General features: G+C 39.3%; 1 long non-coding RNA gene across 1 annotated transcript; it reads right to left on the bottom strand.

The window, feature by feature from the left end:
* Positions 1-751: 751 nt before the first annotated feature.
* On the bottom strand, positions 752-19,589 carry LOC117804396. Its single transcript, XR_004628770.1, has 3 exons — positions 19,508-19,589; positions 13,127-13,246; positions 752-3,720 (listed from the first exon to the last, which is right to left on the bottom strand). It is a non-coding gene; the product is annotated as an uncharacterized LOC117804396 (long non-coding RNA).
* Positions 19,590-19,846: the final 257 nt, after the last annotated feature.

The following is a 19,846-nucleotide window of genomic DNA, read 5'->3' as shown; positions in this document are numbered from 1 at the left end:
AAAGAAAAGTATTATGTCTGACCTATATGTATAAACCAACATTTTTCTTTGTTTCTAGGTGTCCCTAAATAATGGTTTCAGGGTGTCCCTAAAATATTGCTGGCTGACTCCGTTTTATACATAGATTGAATTCAACTGTTTTTAATGCCAAACTAATTTTTATCAGAAACATTGCTTTTGTCAAGAATCTTCTCTTTTTTCACATGTGCATGTTATAGTCTTCAGAACATGAGAATGGGGGTATCATAAAAACATTCTACTGTAGAAAACTTGTAGCAATTCCCTAAAAGCACTGAATTAATTATTTCAGAACGATTTAATATAGACTTGCTAAATAGAGAATGTCTCAAATATAAGATGAATGACTTGCCAGCTGATAAGATCTATAGAAATTCCTAATTCCCATAATAGTAAAAAATAACCACCAGGTTTCAGTCATTCCAGTAAATAAAAAATGTAAAAGGCAGGTGTAAATGAAAGAAATATCTGCAATGATAGATGTAAAGTAGAGAGAAAATTAGGTCACTAAATAGAGACATGTGTAATAAATCATGTGATGTCATATGTAAAAGAGTTTCAGTGTTTACTGAAAAATGATTTTTAAATGGAAAGTTCATATACAAAGCATTAGTTTTCATCTGTGAAAAATAAGTGATTCTGTCATAATTAGCACATTTACATGAAGAGCAGATTATAAGTCATTCAGTGGTTTCATGACAATATTCACAGATATGGTATGCATGGAATTACATGCTGCATATCACAATGAAGAAAGGCATAGAGAGGTTACAATTCTGAAATAAATGGTCATCTCTAAGAATCAGGCACATTTCAAAACCTTGACAGCTGGACAGAAGAAACTCATACACTTGGGGGAAGAAAGGATTTCCACAGATAATCTAAAGGTTTGTTTGTTAGTAGTCCCAGATAGCTTGGAGGCCACAAAGAATCGGTTGTGAGTTCAATCGGATAATTGCTTGGTTTGAATTTCAATATGTTGAGAAGTAAATCACTGTATGTTTTGTTATACCCACAAAAATCTTTCTTTTCCCTTTGAATTATACACTAACATGAACCTCTCATCAACGAGTGATCAACAACATCTTTTACAGAAAGATAAGGTCTTTAACTTTTAAAGTAATTAATTTGTTTCACTCTATAAAGACACTTTTACTTCATTTTGGAAGCCAATTCACCAAAATCAGGAACCGGGTGGAATCTCGATAGAGCAGTCACATAAGTTAAAAAAAAAAAAAATGGTTTTAATGTTTCACTTGGAATTACATTCTTCCCTTTGTTACCCAAGTAATGCTAATTGAAGCAAATGGAAGGAAGTTTGCCTATGAAAAACAGTAAAATCTCAACTGTGTTTTGTCACATTGTTTTTTCCTCCTCTGGGTTATGAAAGGGCAGGCCTAGAAAAATCCCTTGTTTCCTGTTCATTTAACAAACATATTCACCTCGAAAATGACTCCATCCCCCCCTCCCATTTGTGTTTCCCAAGACGGCAGAGTTCAGGCACGTGAGCATCGACACCTGAGAGTGACAGGGGCTGATGTGTGTTCCCGCGGACGCGGAGCTCATGGTCAGGGGGGAACGGATGTGTAATGCTGTGCTGATACCAGCATGGTAATATAATGTGGTGCCGTTAGGAACATTATTCATAGTTGATGAACACATACCTTTTCTAGTGAAACACATACATTTCAGAAAGAAATGCATAGATCATTTACTGAAGCACATTTATTATAGCAAAATGTGTACCTCAACTAATGAAACACATAGATCATAGAGTAAAATGATTATACGTATATTGAGAAGATTTAACCATTTATGGATGTTTTGGGGACCAAACAGTTTGGGTTAGCAGGCCAAAGCCAAATGTACAGATAACAAACTAAACATTTTTATAGATTACATTTTTATTAATATTTTGTATTTCACCTGCCATTGAAAACAAAGGAATTCTATGTGTCTTCAGCTCTTCAGTTTCTTCCACAATTACTAATGTACGATTAGCAGGATATATATCTTTTAACATCTTTGGTGGTGTGTAAACCAGCACTGAACATGCGTAACAGTGAGAAATCGAAATGTGATGCTTAGGGAAGGCAGGGGGTGTTTGGGGGTGCCAATTTATTGCTTCCCTTCAAATAATTTAGCACTTGTGTTTTGACACGATTGTATTCCAGGACCAGCAGCACATCTTGACACAATCTACCTTTATCTGCAGTAACAAATGCCAAGAAAAGCCAGAAATAGGTTGTGAGTCAGTGCCCCTGCCCCTCCAGGGTCAGCAATAAACTATCAATTCCCACTGTATAAATTCAGTTAGCTCGGGCTCTCTATTGCCCTGAGGAATAGAGGGGGTCAAACACTTTGTTTATGACTAAGGAATCCCTCAGTACACCAGGCTTTGACCATAACCCTAACTCACCAGTGCTACGAATGGATGTGAATTCTGGGCCCTTGCTTTAGTGAGAGCATAATTCACGTGGATGAACATTGCACTGAGAAACTTTGTGAGATTGATCTGATTTGTATCATTGTTCTGTATTGTGTGTGAAAGTCTCTTTGCCCGGGCTTCTGTTAAAGCCTCACAGAATGGCCTCTACCAGCTTGTGACTTTCCTTTAAAAAGCAAAACTAAGTTAAAGAATTCTCTTCTCCATTTTGCTTCCCTTTCATCCTATTAATACAGGCATGAACAAAGGTACAGAGAAGTAAAGGGAAAAAAAAAAACAAAGTCAAATGTGAAAAATGATCCCCAAGGGAAGGTAAGCAAAGTCTTTATATATGCATAATTTAAAATAAATGTTTTTTGTTCTTCATTATTTGATGCAATGAATCAATCCAAATTTCAATTGCTTAGCTACACTTAGAGCAAACCAATCTTAATTTCATCTCTTTCTTTTTAGGATCTTCTTGGGTTCAAGACATTCTTCATTTTGGAACAAGACGTTGCCCTTTTGATATTTGTAGCTGACCTTAGAACTGCCATCCTTTCCAACATGGACTCGAGAATTCAGCTACAGATGTTCACTATATTTGAAAGTTTATATTTTTGAATATAGCTGGAGTACATTATCCCTCAATATTGATTTGCTGTTTGTGTAGTCCCCTCCCTCTTGGTGTGCCACCTCGATTCTTGGGCACAGGAGGCCTAGGAGATAAAATTGGATTAAATGGAATATTGAACATAATGCACAATGGATTTTTCACCGAGTTATTCCACTTTTCCTTAAGTTATAGGAGCTCATTTCATTATTCAGTGAACCCTCCAGTGACCCTGGGATTTCACTATATAATTTATGTTTCCTGATACAATTCAACAGTGTAATCTTATGATTTATGTGCTTCATTTATAATTTGATCATCTCAGTATAATGCATGTTTTTCTACATGATTTATGTACTTTATCCCATAATATATGTGTTTCCCTGTATGATATACGTATTCATCAGCTATGTATTATGGCCCGGTGGCACATTCCTAGAAAAGAAGGGAGAATACCCCAGCCCGAGGGTAAGTCCTGAGGTTAATTGCAATCAGTTCACCTTCCACACAATTACACTTTCATCTGCAGGAGCTCGGGAAGTGAGCGTGCTGAACACGGCAGCAGCAGGGAGGCAAGTGTGCCAGTTTCTTTTTTCCCCAGATCCGAGAAAGAGCAAATTTCAGCAGCAGATTAGGAAATCAGAGTCCCTCATTTCAGTTTTTTCTGAAAAAAAAAAATTCAGGCGTTATTAATCACATTTCCATCTTCCCGATGTTCCCTGATTCAAGCCGTAACAAACAGACGTTTACAGAAAGACTGGCAGCAACTAAACTTTCATTTCTAATACTCAGCTTTTTAAAATAATTATTATTTAAAAATCATATTGAAACAACTCACAGAAAATTCTCCACAAACCATTCTTTCAAAAGAATGTTCATGGAACCCATTCATTCAACAAACATCATTGGGTTCTAACTACGTCAGGCATTTTCACTTTCTTTTTTTTTTTTTTAAGATTTTATTTATTTATTTGAGAGAAAGGATGCACGAACGGGCGGGGGGGGAGGTGGAGGCAGAGGGATAAGCAGGCTCCCTGCTGAGCAGGGAGCTCAACGTGGGGCTTGATCCCAGGACCCTGGGATCATGACCTGAGCCGAAGACAGATGCGCTTAACCTACTGAGCCACCCGGGAGCCCTGACATTTTCACTTTCTGAAGTCTTCTCTTTTACATTGACATGTCCACTCATTTATTCAACAGTGGGTATTAAACACTAAATTTATTTCAGGCAAATATAAAACAGATCAAAAGTCCTGTCTTCATAAAGTTTGCATTCTATGGGGAAAGACAAACCATAAACAAAATGAGTAAGCAAAGCAAACAATATAGTTTATTTTTTAAACATTTTTTTAAGATTTTATTTATTTGACAGAGAGAGACACAGTGAGAGAGGGAACACAAACAGAGGGAGAGGGAGAAGCAGACTCCCTGCTATGCAGGGAGCCAGACTTGGTGCTCAATCCCAGGACCCCCAAGATCATGATCTGAGCCGAAGGCAGACACTTAACCGACTGCCACTCAGGCGTCCCATAATACAGTAGCTTAGAATACAACATGTGGCATGCACCAAAATAAAGCATTGAATAAGAGCTCCTAATTGGGATGGAAATATTTTTAAAATTAAGAAAGGTACCTGATGGGGCGCCTGGGTGGCACAGCGGTTAAGCGTCTGCTTTCGGCTCAGGGCATGATCCCGGCGTTATGGGATCGAGGCCCACATCAAAGTCTTCCGCTAGGAGCCTGCTTCTTCCTTTCCCACTCCCCCTGCTTGTGTTCCCTCTCTCCCTGGCTGTCTCTATATCTGTCAAATAAATAAATAAAATCTTTAAAAAAAAAAAAAGAAAGAAAAAGAAAGGTACCTGATAAAAGCCGTACTGAGAATGAGACATTTGGACAAACCCTGGAAGGAGGTGAGGGAGATAGCTGTGTGCAACTCAGGAAACAGCATGTGCAAAGAGGAGACCATGAGGTTTCAATGTACCGGGTATGATCTAGAAAGAATGAGGTCCATGTGACTACAAGAGAGATAGCAAGGGGGAAAGTGGGGAAGATGTGTGTAGGCAGGTGTCAGTTAATGAAAAGAACATGCAGGACCTTGTAGACCGTATTTTGGATTTTACTCTGAGCAAGTACAGAGGATGGGGAAGGAAAACAGAGGAATAATACGAGCTGACTTCTGTTTTGAAAGGATTATTCAGGATGCCAGGTAGACGTGTCTGTAGGCAAGGAAGGAAAGGTGGGACAAGAGGACAGCAATTAGGGGCCATTGCATTAGGCCAGGATACAGATGACAGGGGGATGGCCGACAGTGATAGAAGTGGAGAGGGAAAAGTGGTCAGATTCTGCATATGTTTTGAAGTTAAGCTGGCAGAACTTTCTGAGGGATTAGATAGGGAGTGTAAAAAAGAGAAGTCAACTTACTTACAAGCAAATAAAGGAGGAAATTAAAGCAAATACTTGAGTATTTATGAATATATTCACTTCACTTGTAAAATAAATAAATGGGGACTGGGTTAAATGGTTATTCCCATGGCAAATGATATTGATAACTAGGGAATGACTGATCAGGTCATCGGGGCTCATCTTTTCTTGATACAGACTCACACCATCTGAAGTCATTTTCATGTCTCTGTTCCTTAAGCATCATATGCTTCACATCCCAGTCTGGATTTACTCTCCAACAGGTTGATTATTATTATTATTATTATTATTATTTGATGGTTATTTTTAATTAAAGAATACAAGTAAAGAAAAATAGAATGGGTAAAAATTAAATTGTGGTTATTTTGATGAGTTGTCTGGTAAATTGAAATCATTGAAATAATTCTGTCCATATTTTGTGCTTTTATTTTATCAACGCATACCTCAAAAAGCAATAACTTACAATATAATAAGATTATATTCCATTCTTCAATGACAGCACAATAGTAAATAGACATATAAAGGGAATCATGTTAATTGTTTTCTACCTAACGTAGAATGATATTTACTTAAGAAATTAAAAATATTTTCAATATATTTGCATACAGATGCTTCTTAAACAGCAAGTGACATTTATTTTTTGGCCAAGAAATAAACCAAAAATAATGATATCTAATTTGACATTTTCATCTAAGTCAAATTTATTTTCAGGCCAATTATAAATTCCACTGATGTCATTATTGATTCCTACACCCTAAAGATAATATCAAAATCAAACATTTCCTAAGTCTGAAAAAGTTAATTCTATAAATGTTTCAAATCTGGACTCCAAATATGAAATTCTCATCTTCAGAAAGGCTATACTCATCATTTTAGTATCTATGAATAGATTTGAGACAAGGAAAGGATGAGAAAAATCTTGGCCAATGTTCCACTAAGTCAGAAAATTAAGCAGAACATGTCTTGACTAAGACAACCACTTATTAGAAAATACACTTTAAAAAGCAAAGTTACTAATCACTGCTTTTGAGGTATCCTTTAAAATTATCCGTTCTTTGATTCAAATAAATCAATCTCCACATGTTTCTAAAGATAAAAGTAGGTTTCTTAAAACTTGGAGGGTTGTGAATTTTAAAACTGGAAGTATTTTTAACAGGATTCCAAAAGCATTTCCCAATGTTAAATAAAATACTCAAATCCAATTAGAAGCTATCCAAAGGATGGTCATCATTTTAAACTAATTATTAAAGTTACATTAATTAGTATGTTAAAAGTGGAATAACAGATAGCAGGTAAAAATATACTAAAATACTTATTATTTCCCTGTTTCTTTTTATTGCCCAATATAAAAGTGTACTATAATGTAATTTGAAAGAATAGTTATATAACTGTTGTGTGTGTGAAACCATTACAGCTAAAGTTCTGAGGATTCCTGGCTTTGCTGGATCTGAGGGCGTGATTTCTGGGGCCCAGGCCTTCCTTCACCTGTTCTACAGGACCTGGGGCACATCATTACCCTCTCTGCTTCTTTACTTATAAAATAACAACGACAACGACAACAACACCATGAATGTAGTTTATACAGACGGGAAGTGATTTCATGGAAAATCCTTGTGCTCCTTCACTGAGGAAGGTGATTAATAAGTCTAAAAAGGAAGGGTCAAGGCATCCAAGTTTCCATTCAACAAATATAATTTGAGCACTTACTGTTTACTGTGTCAGTTTTTCAAGGGGCCCAAAAATGAATCCCTACTCATAAATAAGATTTGCACTCTGGGGGAATATTTGTTTTAAGACACTGTGTTAAAGCCATGACAAATAAGGAGGGTGCTGGAGGGCATGAAATGAAGGCGCCCAGCCAGCTTGATCATACGTGAGTGAAAAGAAGACTTTCATGACGCTTCCTGGAAACAGTGGCACTGGGAAGGAGACAGAAGGGTGATAAGGGCCAATTCAGAAGAAATGAAGCGGGGTGCATTCTAGTAAAGAGAATTAAAGAAGTACAGGCTCAGAGGTCATTAAAAAGCGAGGGCTCTGAAAGTTTAAAGGATTGAACGGTTAGGAATTATCCCGGAAGGGTAGACAGATCGAAATCCGAAGGATTTGGATTTTATCCTGTAGGTTGGAGTATTCCATCCCTCATGCTGGGATACACGGGTGAGCTGCAGATCGCTTACACACACCTGTGATCCTTTCAGCTTCCAGGTGGCGGGAGGGACCTGAGTTAGCCAGGTCCTCGGCATGGGTCACCTTAGACCTTGACCTGCTATGCCCCTTTTTCTCACTATAGTCTATAAAAATGATCATTTCCTGTAACATTGTGACATGTAAAAGGAATCTCACTATAATCTTAGGCTTTAAATAGTTCCTGACAAGAGGCAAATTTGTTTTAATCAGATCGTTCTGCTCAAAGAGGTCCTCTGCCCACTACCGGAGGACTAAATCCCTCCCTGTTGCTGGAGAGAACGGGGGGCGGGGGGGGCCCCGCAGGACATGGGGGCTGGCTGAGGATTCAGTCTGTGCCCAGGCCCTCCGCGGCTGCAAGGCCTCACTGCCATCTCTGGGGTCCTGAGGGAAGCTGCAACCAGATTTCTGCACAGCCCATTGGAAGGTAGCAAGGCCTCCATGGCAATGCCTCTGATAAGAACTGGGCATTTAATGGGAACTTAGAACAAATGCACCTGCTAAGAGATAGGAATGAGGGGCTTGAAATAACAAAGAACATCTCAGCCCAGATCAGCATGGTGCACGCAGAAGAGGCCCCTAGGACTCAGAGAGCTTGAGGAAAGGAGACGTCTAGATGCACCAGGACAGAAACCCATCTCACAGTTTTCTAAAAGGCCTTCTTCAGTTCTCGGGGGGGGGTGAGAAACTGTGTATTTATATTGTATTTAATTAATGTGAGTTAACAAACACTTTTCTAGTATTTACAAGGTTCCAAAAGCTGTTTTAAGTTTTTGTTCTTGTTTTACAAATTTATTTACACCTCAAACAACCCAGTGAGGCAGGGCCAATAGAGTCTACAGTTATCCTGATTTTACAAATGAAGAAACTAGAATTCAGAGAAGTTAATAAAAGTTCCAAGATCAAGGCGCCTGGGTGGCACAGTCGGTTAAGGGTCCAACTCTTGGTTTCCGTTGGGATCGTGACCTCAGGGTCGTGAGATCCAGCCCCACGTCGGACTCCACGCTCAGCAGGGAGTCTGCTGAAGAGTCTCTCTCTCCCTCTTCCTCTCCCCTCCTGCGCATGTTCTCTATCAAATAAACGAATACATTTTTCAAAAAAACTTTCCAAGATCACACTGCTATAAAGTGTTAAGGATTCTACCCCCAATTTGGCTCCAAATTCTTAACAACTAAGCTCTACTCTCTTAGAATTCCACTGCCTGCAATCGATGGTAACATAACATGTCTAACATACCATTATGATGGCATCATATATAATTCAACACTCGCATATTTAGGTATACAAAATCTATATAGCTTTTGTTTTCTGGTATTGAATCCATCTTTTTGCTCCCCAAAATGAATTTTTTACTTAGCAATAGTGAACGTTTCCAATAAAAATAATAATATTAATAATAATAATAATAAATACAAATCATGCATTACCTTCCTTGCATGAAATCCTTCAGGGGTTTCCCATTGTCCCTAAAATAAAATCCACAGTTGCTATGGTGGCTTACAAAATAATCTCCCCCAACCCAACCTCCACCCCCCAGGGTCATAACTCTCCTTTTATGACCCAAAGCCCTCCAGTTCACTTTTTTTCTTTCTCCTCCAGACTCTAGTGATTGGTTCCTTATCATTCAGATTACTCACTCTGAGGACTTTCCTCAGAGAACTGTTCCTTGACCACTCCATCTAGGGAGATCTTGCCCAGACCTTTTGTGGTGTCATCTTGTTTTATTGCCTTCGAACTGGATCATTCCACAAAGCAATCTCTTTTTTTATTTGTTTAGTTTTATTACTATATCCCATGTCCTAGTAGACTATTAACACAATGAAGGCAGGCCCTTTTCATGCCATTCACTTCAATTTGAGGCATGCAGATATCTGAAACAGTGTGACATTACCCAGACAATTGGTGCTCTGTACATTTTGGATAAATAAATAAATGGCTTATCCAAGAAAATAGATTAGCTAAAAGCTTCCATTCAATCAGTGATAAAATTCTGTTTCCCTTCTGAAGAAAAAGTCACTCTAATGGCTAGCAAAAATCAATGATTTACAAAATTTCCTAATCTTTAGAGAACCAATATAACATAACGCACAGAACTTTGAAGTCAAACAGACCTGCTTTGAATCCCGACATCTTTGATTCCAAGCTTTATGAACTTGGGTAAATGATCTGATCTAGTGATGCCATAGTTTCCTCAAATTTAAAATTGGAATAGTCACAGTATTACCACATGGCACTGTACAGAGGCTAAATAAAATCACATTTTTAAAATCTTGCCATAGAACCTGATACTCAATACATGCTAACTCATTATGACCATTATAAGGCAATTAAAATTAAATAAATCCCCCTTTTCACATTGAACCAATGGATAATAAATGAACAACCAGCCCCGAAGAATTTCCAAGCAAAGATAAATATGTACATTAGTCGTTCACTTATTTGTCCAAAGTATTACTTAATTTATTATTTTGGTTAAGATAACAAGATAAAAAAGTGCTGTGCCACACCATCACTGACACCTTCTCCGAAAATGTGGGATAGGGACGAAAAAATAATTGCTTAATTTCAAATGAGAATTAAAATCTAATCAGATTATAATTTGAGGGGCAATGTTAGAATAAGAAGGAAAATGAATTTAATTTTTTATTTTCAGTTAGCAGTAAATACGTAAAAATTAGTCAACATTTATTTTGGCAAAAACTATGAAATCCATTTTATTAAAAGTCCCAAGATATTCCTATTTGACGTATTTAACACATAGCAATATGCAATTAGAAAAGTTCAAGAGGCAATACACAATGCATAACCCTAATGTCATGCGCTCCAACTCTATTTATCGATCTAATGGCAGCTGTATGTATGGCATTGTTTTGGTGACACTGTATAAGTGGGGTACACACATTGTATAAAGTATTAGTTACCCCACATACTGTGATACTATTTAACTGTTTTAATAAGATATACAAAATGGCTATCCTTCAGAAAACTTCGAAATGATGTTTCTATGGTCAACAGCCAGCCGACTTGGTGGTTCCTTTCTAAACAAATGTTTGTATTCTTTTCCACAAACATCTAATTGAGCAGTTGTCCAATCATATCTAATAGGGCTCGAATTTTGTCTGAAATTTTCACCACTCTATCTTTTAGCTTGGAATCAATTGCCACCCCTGTTCCATCCCCCAAAACCAAACCAAACATGTCTTAGTTAATTTCTCCCCAAACTAAAATCTTAGATGGATTGCAAGAAGAAAATCCCAGGGTACTGAATGTGAAATACACATTGATTGACTAATAGTTTTTCCAGATCTTTTTATAAGAAATAAATGCTGGGAACTATTTATTTTTCAGCATAATCAGTAATAATAACTGTAATTCTTATGAGATGCTACTTAGGAAACTCATCAAAGCAAACCTCACAAAGCCAGGTGGCAAAGATCACAGTTTCAGTATAATCACTAAGGTCTAGCTAGGCTGGTGGTTTTCTCTCTTAGAATACATATTATTTGTATTTCTAGAGTTATAAGAAGGAAATTTTCAGAGTAAGTTAAGATTTCAAAATTGAAATAGGAAATGGCTTGGAGTAGATTGTACACTTTCCTGTGGTTATTTAGTCTATTTGGGAAACCCATGGCATAAGACAGTAGGCTAGCTGTGTGTCCATAGCACAAAATTCCAATGGTCCTCCTAGGAGGCACAGTGGTGAATGAACACAAGGGGTGCCCAGCTATTTTCAACATTTTATGCCTGAGGGACCTTACCTTCAACTTATTCCTTGACTCTGGGATGCATGACCTAGCTCATCACAAGATGAAATGCTGCTAAGAGGCAGTGGACATTTTTGTTTCTAACTTAAAACCCCCAAATTATATATAAAATGTTCTGAAAGAAGGAAAGAAAGAAAGAAAGAAAGAAAGAAAGAAAGAAAGAAAAAAAGAAAGAAAGAAAGAAAGAAAGAAAGAAAGAAAAAGAAAGAAAAAGAAAGAAACCTGTATTTGATTTCTTCTAGAAAAGCAGCTAACTGGAGGGGAAAATTAAATAAATTAGTCTGGAAGATTACCGTTATCAAACCAGCTACGAAGACTCTCAATTATAAAGCCCACTTCACTCCTCCTGGACTTCCCATGCTGGCAGCTCTGTGGAGCTTAATAACTCTAAAAGCATCTAGATTTTCTTTCATTGATCAGATTGCCCTCTTTTGCTTTCTAGTTTTCATCTGATCAGAAGTGAATGTAAAAAAAGAAGTTTTATGGAGGCAGCCCAGAAAGGGGGGAAAAAATTTAAAAGGCTCAAGCAAACAAACTGTTAAACTGTAAGCAAGGATATACAACAGGGCTCTCTTTACAGGAGGCTTGGGAGGCATTGGACTGAACTGTCTGTGAAAGAGCTGTGTAAAGCTAGGGGATTGAGGGAGTTGAAGGGAGAAGGCACAAAATTGTAATGCTTCCCAGAGTGGTCGAGCTCAGCTCCATCCCCCAAGGCGCCTCTCCCTCCCCCTTCCCCCATCCTCCTCTAATGAGAACACATTAAGCCTTTCTCAATGCCCTGATGTGCTCTTACACTGCAGAATCCTTGCATTGCAATGCACAATGCAGTCCGAGGATTTCTAACATTATAAAGAGAGCGAAAATGCTTTCTAGACAGCTCATCCAACCCGTCCCCAGCGCTCAGCAGGGATTTGAGTGTGTCTACTGCTACTGAAAGTAAATGCATATTTTTGCCCCCAACTAAAAGGGACTTTTTCCCTGTTTCCTGCTCACAAAGGCATCTGTATATTCTCTCTGCATCTTACTCTTACACTGTGGACATTGTCAGAATTTGGAATTGTAGACCACACACACAGTTTATGCTCGTGGTTTATAATCCCTTCACATTTTATTTCCTTACACACATTGCCCATTATTTTTAAGCTCTTCGTGGAGATAAAGAAAATATTTGACCCAGCCAGGCAAATGGGAAACCCAACTTAATTTTAGGAATAACCACATCACATCATTTCTATTTTACTTCTATGCTCTTGACTATGTAAGGATCAGGGATTACATTCTCAAAAAATCATCCAAAAAATGCTACCACCCAGCTTCTTTGGACTTAGGTGAAGTTTTCATATGCATAATTAAAATTAGGGTGCCTGTTCCTTCAGGATTTCCAAGATTACATAGAATAGTAAGTGAACAAGAACTCTGAATTTTCTCCCCATGGGAAAACGCTTTCCCAACACCTGCATTCTGCTGTTGCTAAGCCCAAGGAGAGTTTCTGAGTCACCCAGACGCTACAAATGATGGCCACAAGAACGAAGCCTCTGGTCTGACCAGGGGTTAAATGCTGGTGGGAAACCAAAGGAGCTCACAAACCCTGAGAGCGGCTTCAGCCCCTCCCCTCGGCTGCTGGCAGAGTTTCACCAATATTTGTAATAAAAATAAATGCAACATCGTGAGGCCTTTTAAGTAGGGGGAAGCTTTACTGACCTGGTGGAGGGAGAATGCCTAAGGGTTGGTCTTCAGATGGTTCTTTCGTTGTGGTCCTTCTTCTGAATTTAACAGGTCACCTCTCCCATGAGCAATTCATCTACTAAAACAAGCTCAGAGCTGCAAGTGGAAGAAATGTTCAATTTTTAAACTTTCATCAGGACAGATAGCTAGCAGGGCTGGGTGCCAGATGGGATTATATGACAGAGAGATATGTAGTGTGGACTCAGGATGAAAAATGGAATGTAAATTGTTAAGTGACACCTGGGCAGTGGAACTCCAGTCAAATTCCGGAGATCAACCATCGATATTTGTGCTTCCTTGTCCCTGGACTAATGTTAGCTTGTTTCTGAGGGGAAATGGGCCCCTCCCCCTCCAGGCAAAAATGAACAGCTTCATCAGTCTCCCACTACAGGGGCAGTTCCCAAGGACCGAGCAGGAGCAGGAAGGGAGAATGGAGGGACACCTTAAAGACAGAGCTGCTGGATGAATGACTGGTTATTTTTGCTTTTTTTTTTTTTTTTTTTGCCAGTTATATTTTGGTTTCTGTGCCCCAAGTATAATTTTTATTTAATATCGTTCTTTCAAGTCACCTAATATTTATGGACTCACACTCATGTGCAAGGAACTTAAGAAAAGTGCTGACAACTGGGGACAGTGGGGGATACCATAGGCCAGGTCTCCTGGTCATCACGTGCGGGGATGGATTCTCCCCAGCGCAGTGAGAACGGCGCTCACTCCCACACGGGTCTCTGGCTTTCTCTGTAGATTTGCACCCAGTCCTGAGCCTGTCCTTGCTTTCTTCCAGGCTTCTTTCAGGCTCCTAGGTTCAAGATGGCCCGCTTCTCTTTTTCTAACCAGGAGACCTCTCCCTCAGCCCAAGAGCATGCCCAGATTGACAGCCATCGATTCTGGAAGTTGGTGGAAACTGCAGAGTTCCCAAAAAAGGGAGCGGCCACTGCCACCGAGGAAGGGGGATACCTGACCCAAGACATGATTTAGTGTCCGGTCAAAGTCTACCTTGGACTTTTTAAATTGGTGATCATGTACCCTGTCATCAGCACCTGCAAAAATAACTTAATTATACCAAACATGCTGTTTTGTGATATAGCAGTTTAAAATTAAACCAACTTCGTGGAGTGAATACACGCTCTCTTGTTTTCCGAAGGAAGGAATTTGAAACTTCTGCAGAGTCCCATTCCTTTAGTTTTGTCAACTAGCTAGCTGATCCAGTTCCCTCTGGAATTCCTACACCTGTTTCCTTTAATCTGAGTGTTTTAGTACAATCTCTTCAGACCACACCGATTTGAGCGAGAGGCTCTCGGATTTTTCAGCACCCAGGTACTACTTCATCTTATAGTTTCTCCAGTAGCTAAGAGGAAGCATTGTTTGTTCTTTCAGTATATGTGTTAATTCCACAAAGAAGCCAAATTAGGAAGTAAAATGTTTTGGCTAAGTCTGGTTTTGAGGCCACAATATAGCCAAGCATTCCTGACAGGGGGTATTTGCCCAAAGCAGATCTTCATACAACTTCCCAAGTTTTTAAAATTGTGTTTGAGATTTTATTTCTCTTTTTTGTCTCCCTTTCCAAACGTAATGGCTCTCTTTTACGGCTTGCACTCAGCTTGAACATATCAGAAAGTAAAATAAAAATTAATGTATATCATTAGAGACAGTCCTGCAAAATGAATCTGAACGTTTGACATATTTTAGCTAGCTAATCTGACAGGCAAAATTCCAGGTCTTAATTGGATACTTTAATTATTCCTTATTGGTAAAACAAATCTTTATTAATAAAAACAAAACTCAAATTCACCTTTTTCTTGTAATTATTGTTATATTTTCAAGGATAGGTCTTGATTGCTCATCCCCACACTTTTCTTTTTCTTTTTCTTTTTTTTCCGTCTTTTATGCTTGTTTGGGATGCCAGAGAAAATAAGTCTATTCAAAAGGCACTTCACAGATGTAGTTATTTTTTTCCGATTATTAGTAATCATGGGAACTTTTTATAGAACACCTACAATTTAAATGCAGTCTAGAGGAAGACAATACGCCTTTGTGTCTGTTGAGTGAAACCTCCTATTTCCCTTTGTTGTCTGATGTATTTCACCCTTCTGTCAAAGTGTGTCCCCTCTAACCTTTCCTTTCCCACTGCTGGCATCTCTCCAGTCTCCAAAATGCCCGTTTGACTCTCCTCTGACACCTTCATCTGATACAGTCACAACACTTCTTTGCATAATGAGCAGGCATTCCCTACCCATCAGAAAGGTAATTAAAAAAATGTTTAGATTTTTGTTTTCGTAGACGTAACAGTATAAATTCAACTTCTGCTCAATTAAGCCCTAGTGTCAGAGATGGGGGAGGGGAGGAATGGTTCCTTTAATAAGACCAGGTTTGATGCTTATATCTTAAAACTGAAGATACAGATTTGTGATCTTCCCTCCCCCACGGAAAGAAATCTTTAAATAAAGATGTCTTCATCTGAATTGACCACCGTTTATAAAAGCAAATCTGGTTGGGGCTCTGCTGCTTATGCCAAAGGAACATTCCTCCCCATTACAACAGCGTTTGCACATTTATAGGAGGAATAAAGAAGAAGATGCATGATACATGTGAAGGAGCCTTCGCTCTGCCATCCAGAGAAAGAAGAACTAAAAGGATTATAAAAGTTCAGATTAAAATGATATAAAATCTAGCATTTGGCTCCAACACTAGTGCCTTGGTCCTCTGAAGCTAATCTGTATGCACTCTGTGACCTCCTCGCAGCGAACCCTGCTAAATATATTATTCCCACGGGGGCTTTCACTGCTGCTTGGTGTCAGAAATCAATATGTATGAGGCGCGTGGATGGGAATTTCTAATAGATCTGCCTGGCCCTGTGCTGCTTTTCAATATCTGCCGTGGACTATTAGTGCCGGCTCGGTGCCTGTGAAATAACCGAGATAATCTTTTAAGGTGCACTGTTAAGGTGGAACCTAAATGTTGCTGTTTCAATTAAAACAAAAATTATATTCATAAATCAGTCAGGTCTGTGTAACCTTGTATAGTCACTCCAGAAGGCTGATGAGAAACAAGATGGAATTTAAGGCTTTCAGGAGCGAAATGTTATTTTTAACTTCTATTTAGAGTTGGGAGGAAGGTATTGTATTTAAACGCTAATGATGTGTTATTTGGGGAAGGGTAGCAGGTTAGAAATGAACTTTAGAAATCTCAGAGTTCTGTAACCCAATTGTGTTTATATTTTTACTATGCGTGAAAGAGAAAATACAAGAGTCATAATATACTGAAAGCCAAGTCATTTTCCCATGTTAGATAAGAACACATTTGTATGTAGTCCTTTTCCATATAATTTATTCACACTAAAATGATTGCATGAGTGATCTTTCTTTCTTTCTCTCAGAAAACTGCACAAATTAATGTTATCACCATCATACAATGATATCATGCCGTTATTTATATTTGTATCTGTATAGGTATTTGGAGATAAAAATGGGCGAGATAGTGGTTCATTACAGTTCCGTGCCCCCCCCCCCATTGATGAATACCTCCCTTCTTCGGACCCAGCAGCCCAGCACAGTGCAAAGAGGCTTAGGTCTGAGCTGAGTCCAGGGCCCACGGCGCCAGTCTCTTGATTCTGGTTGTTTCCCTCTTTGTTTTCAGGCTAGTGCTCACAGGAAGCTGTTCCAGCCCAACACACCGAGGTGCGACATGGGCCCAACGAGCTGAGGGGCTTCATCATTATTAGGACAGTATTATCGTTGTGACCGTGAATGGGGGAGAGGCGGGGGGCCTGTAACCCATATATACCTCTTCTGGCAGTTCACCCAGCGAGGCTGGGTTCAAATCCCCGTGAGGTGGGCCACCAGGAGGGGCCTCACCCACACGCACCGTTTTTTCGGCCGCCTTTAGCTCGGTTGCCTTGGGAGGCTGTCAGCCTAGCAAAGGTTGAGGAACTGGCATATAACTCTTTTTTTCCCTTTTCTTTTCTTCTTTTCCTGCACAGTTCACTTAACACAGCACAGCCACCTGACAGCCGTCCTCCAGCGCCCCACTGCTGGTCGGGCCTTCTCTGGAGGCGTGTGAGGCCACGGCACACAATCGGGGGTGTGTGGCTCCACACCGGAAACATCAAAAAAGAGGCATAAGGCTGGTAACCCTCAGGTCGTCAGGAAGCTGCCTTTAAAACACCCCAATCTGGCTGCACTTTATTTATAGTGATATTGACGCAATTGTTTGAAAAAAAAAAAGTGTGTGTGTTGGGGGTGGCAGCACGTGACCCACTCTCCTTAAGAAGCACTAATTTTTCTACTTATTTATTGAACTAAAAAATGCTCGTGGAAATTGAACTGATTAAGCGTGGATATACTCCTCGGCACCAGGTTCCTACATAGCACATGCGGAAACTCTCTTTGAGGCACTTTCTCCTGCCTGCTTATTTTGTTTTAGAGATGCCAACCGACAGGTACATTTTTATGGGACCTGTAACTGCACTTCGGAATTATGAGAAGAGAGAAAGTCCAAAGCACAAGAAACCAAGCCACTCTGACTTCGTTGTTGAGGAAATGGAATTCCCTGTACTAACTTTACTTAAAATATCACTAGAACCCATAAATAAAGTGTAAATGTTTATTAAGTGTAGTACTACCAGAGCCATTTCTTTTTTCTCCATCATCTAGTCTGGAGAAAACAAGGCAACCAGCTCAGATTCCAGGGTATAGAACCCCAACAGTTGTGATCTAACATGAGAAATCCCCAGCAGTTTCATCTGTCTTAAGTCCCTCCCCCTCCAAATTCCTCCCTCTCAACCCTTCAATTAGAGATTGTGAAAACAAACAATCTATGTGTTTTCTGCATCTCCCAGGGAGGTGTAATGTGCTAAACCTGTAAGCGTTCAGCAAGAGTAAGGGGAATTATGATGGAGCTTTATAAATGAGGACGTCTAACAATTTTTTTTAAAGGTGGGGGAGGAGGGAAAAAACAACCACGGAGGCAGTAGTGGTGAACTGTCTGTTTCTAAACTGGCTGAATGGGAGTAACAACTCCTAAGAAATTCCACTAAAGGTAAAGTCAGGATAAAAAAAGAATCATTTTTGAAGGCAACTTCTTATGGGTATATTGGCTTCTAAACCTAAGCCGAGCAAAGCACATAGTGAAATAAACAATAGCCAATAACCAACATGTGCTAAAAGAACACAGAAAAGCAAAGAGCAATAGCCAAATGTGTGATAAAAACGAGCAGAGGCGTAAGAAGGTTTATGACAAGAACAAATGATATTTTTTGGCTCATATTCTTGCCCCGTAGTTGGAAAAAAATACCCTGTTGATGAATTCACATCACCTTTTTTGTTTGTTATGTCACCACAATTATACCTAACATGGAATACCTGAAGGATTATACTGTATAATATCCTTATCCTCATTAAATATCAATGATTTCTACAACAGCTAGAACACAATGGGAAATAACTTTTGAAATCTCTCATGGATCTGTCCATCTAGCCAAGAAAATGAAGAATTTTTCCTTTAATAGATTCTCCAACATAGTAGTTAAAATAACCAAATCTTTATTTTACAGTGAACATCACTGATGTAAATTTCACCACCCAGCCAAATAAGAATAATATACATTCAACCATCCCCGCTCTTCCTGGGATTAGAGAGAACGCAAAACATACCGTCAAACCAGTATACAAGATGAGTTTGAGTTCACATCATAAAAGGGAAGCTTCATATCTTGGCATTTTGTGAAAATCTAGAAAAAAGGGGCTTTGTTCCACAAGTTCTGTGCTCTTTCTTCCAATGAGATAGAAATAATCTACACAGAGATTTAAAATGCAATGCTATTTTTTCTGACCTGCAATACTGCTCTTCTGTTATTTCTTTCCCATTTTTCTCAATATTTTGGCCCGTAAGAATACAATATGAGACTAAACAGATCACAAGCACAAGGAAGAAGGAAGAGTGGAAGAGAAGTAAAAGATAAATGGGTTGCCTCTCCCTATGAAAATATAAACTTCTTGAGGACATTGACCCTGCGTCTTTACCACTTCCGTGGATCCAACTAGAAAGCTGTCTTTGGGTACCTTTAGGTCTCTGCCAGTGTGACAGGCTCTACAAATAAAAGGACTAGTAGGGTTCATTGCCCACATAGAGTTTATACTCTAACAGAGGATAGTGACCTGTAAACAATATTTAAAATTTTAAGGGCGTGGGGAATAGGAGCGGAGACAGTTGGCTGGGGTTATAAATTTGAGCCCCACGTTGGGTGTAGAGATTGCTTAAAAATAAAATCTTGGAAAAAATAACAGAAAAAAAGATTACACTGAAGTTCAATGTTTCCTCTCATTCTATGAAGTCTGGCTTTCTGCCTGTTTGACTCACCAATGGCCCCAGTGCACCATCTTGCTCGAACACATAATTAGTCCATCAGTCAATGTCCAGTCAGGAAAAAGAAGGTATTTCCTGGAGAGAGGAATTTAATGTCAGGAACTCATTACAGGGAGTTAGAAGAGCTGTAAGAGCTAAAAGAGGAAAGTTGGGGCTGGTGAAAGAATACGGAGAGGAGATTACCCGGAGACAGGGAACTGCCATTGCCCCCACGCGGAAGCCAGGAGCCTGCGCTCACTCCTGCTCTGACCTGTTGGAAGTGCATCACGTCTGCTGCAGGGGACCCAGGAGCAAACTCGTGCGCTCGTCCCACTGGAGGTGCTGCTGCTTCTG

Source organism: Ailuropoda melanoleuca, chromosome 11, assembly GCF_002007445.2.
Source record: "Ailuropoda melanoleuca isolate Jingjing chromosome 11, ASM200744v2, whole genome shotgun sequence".
NCBI lineage: Eukaryota > Metazoa > Chordata > Mammalia > Carnivora > Ursidae > Ailuropoda > Ailuropoda melanoleuca.
This window is presented reverse-complemented; position numbering and strand designations above follow the sequence as displayed.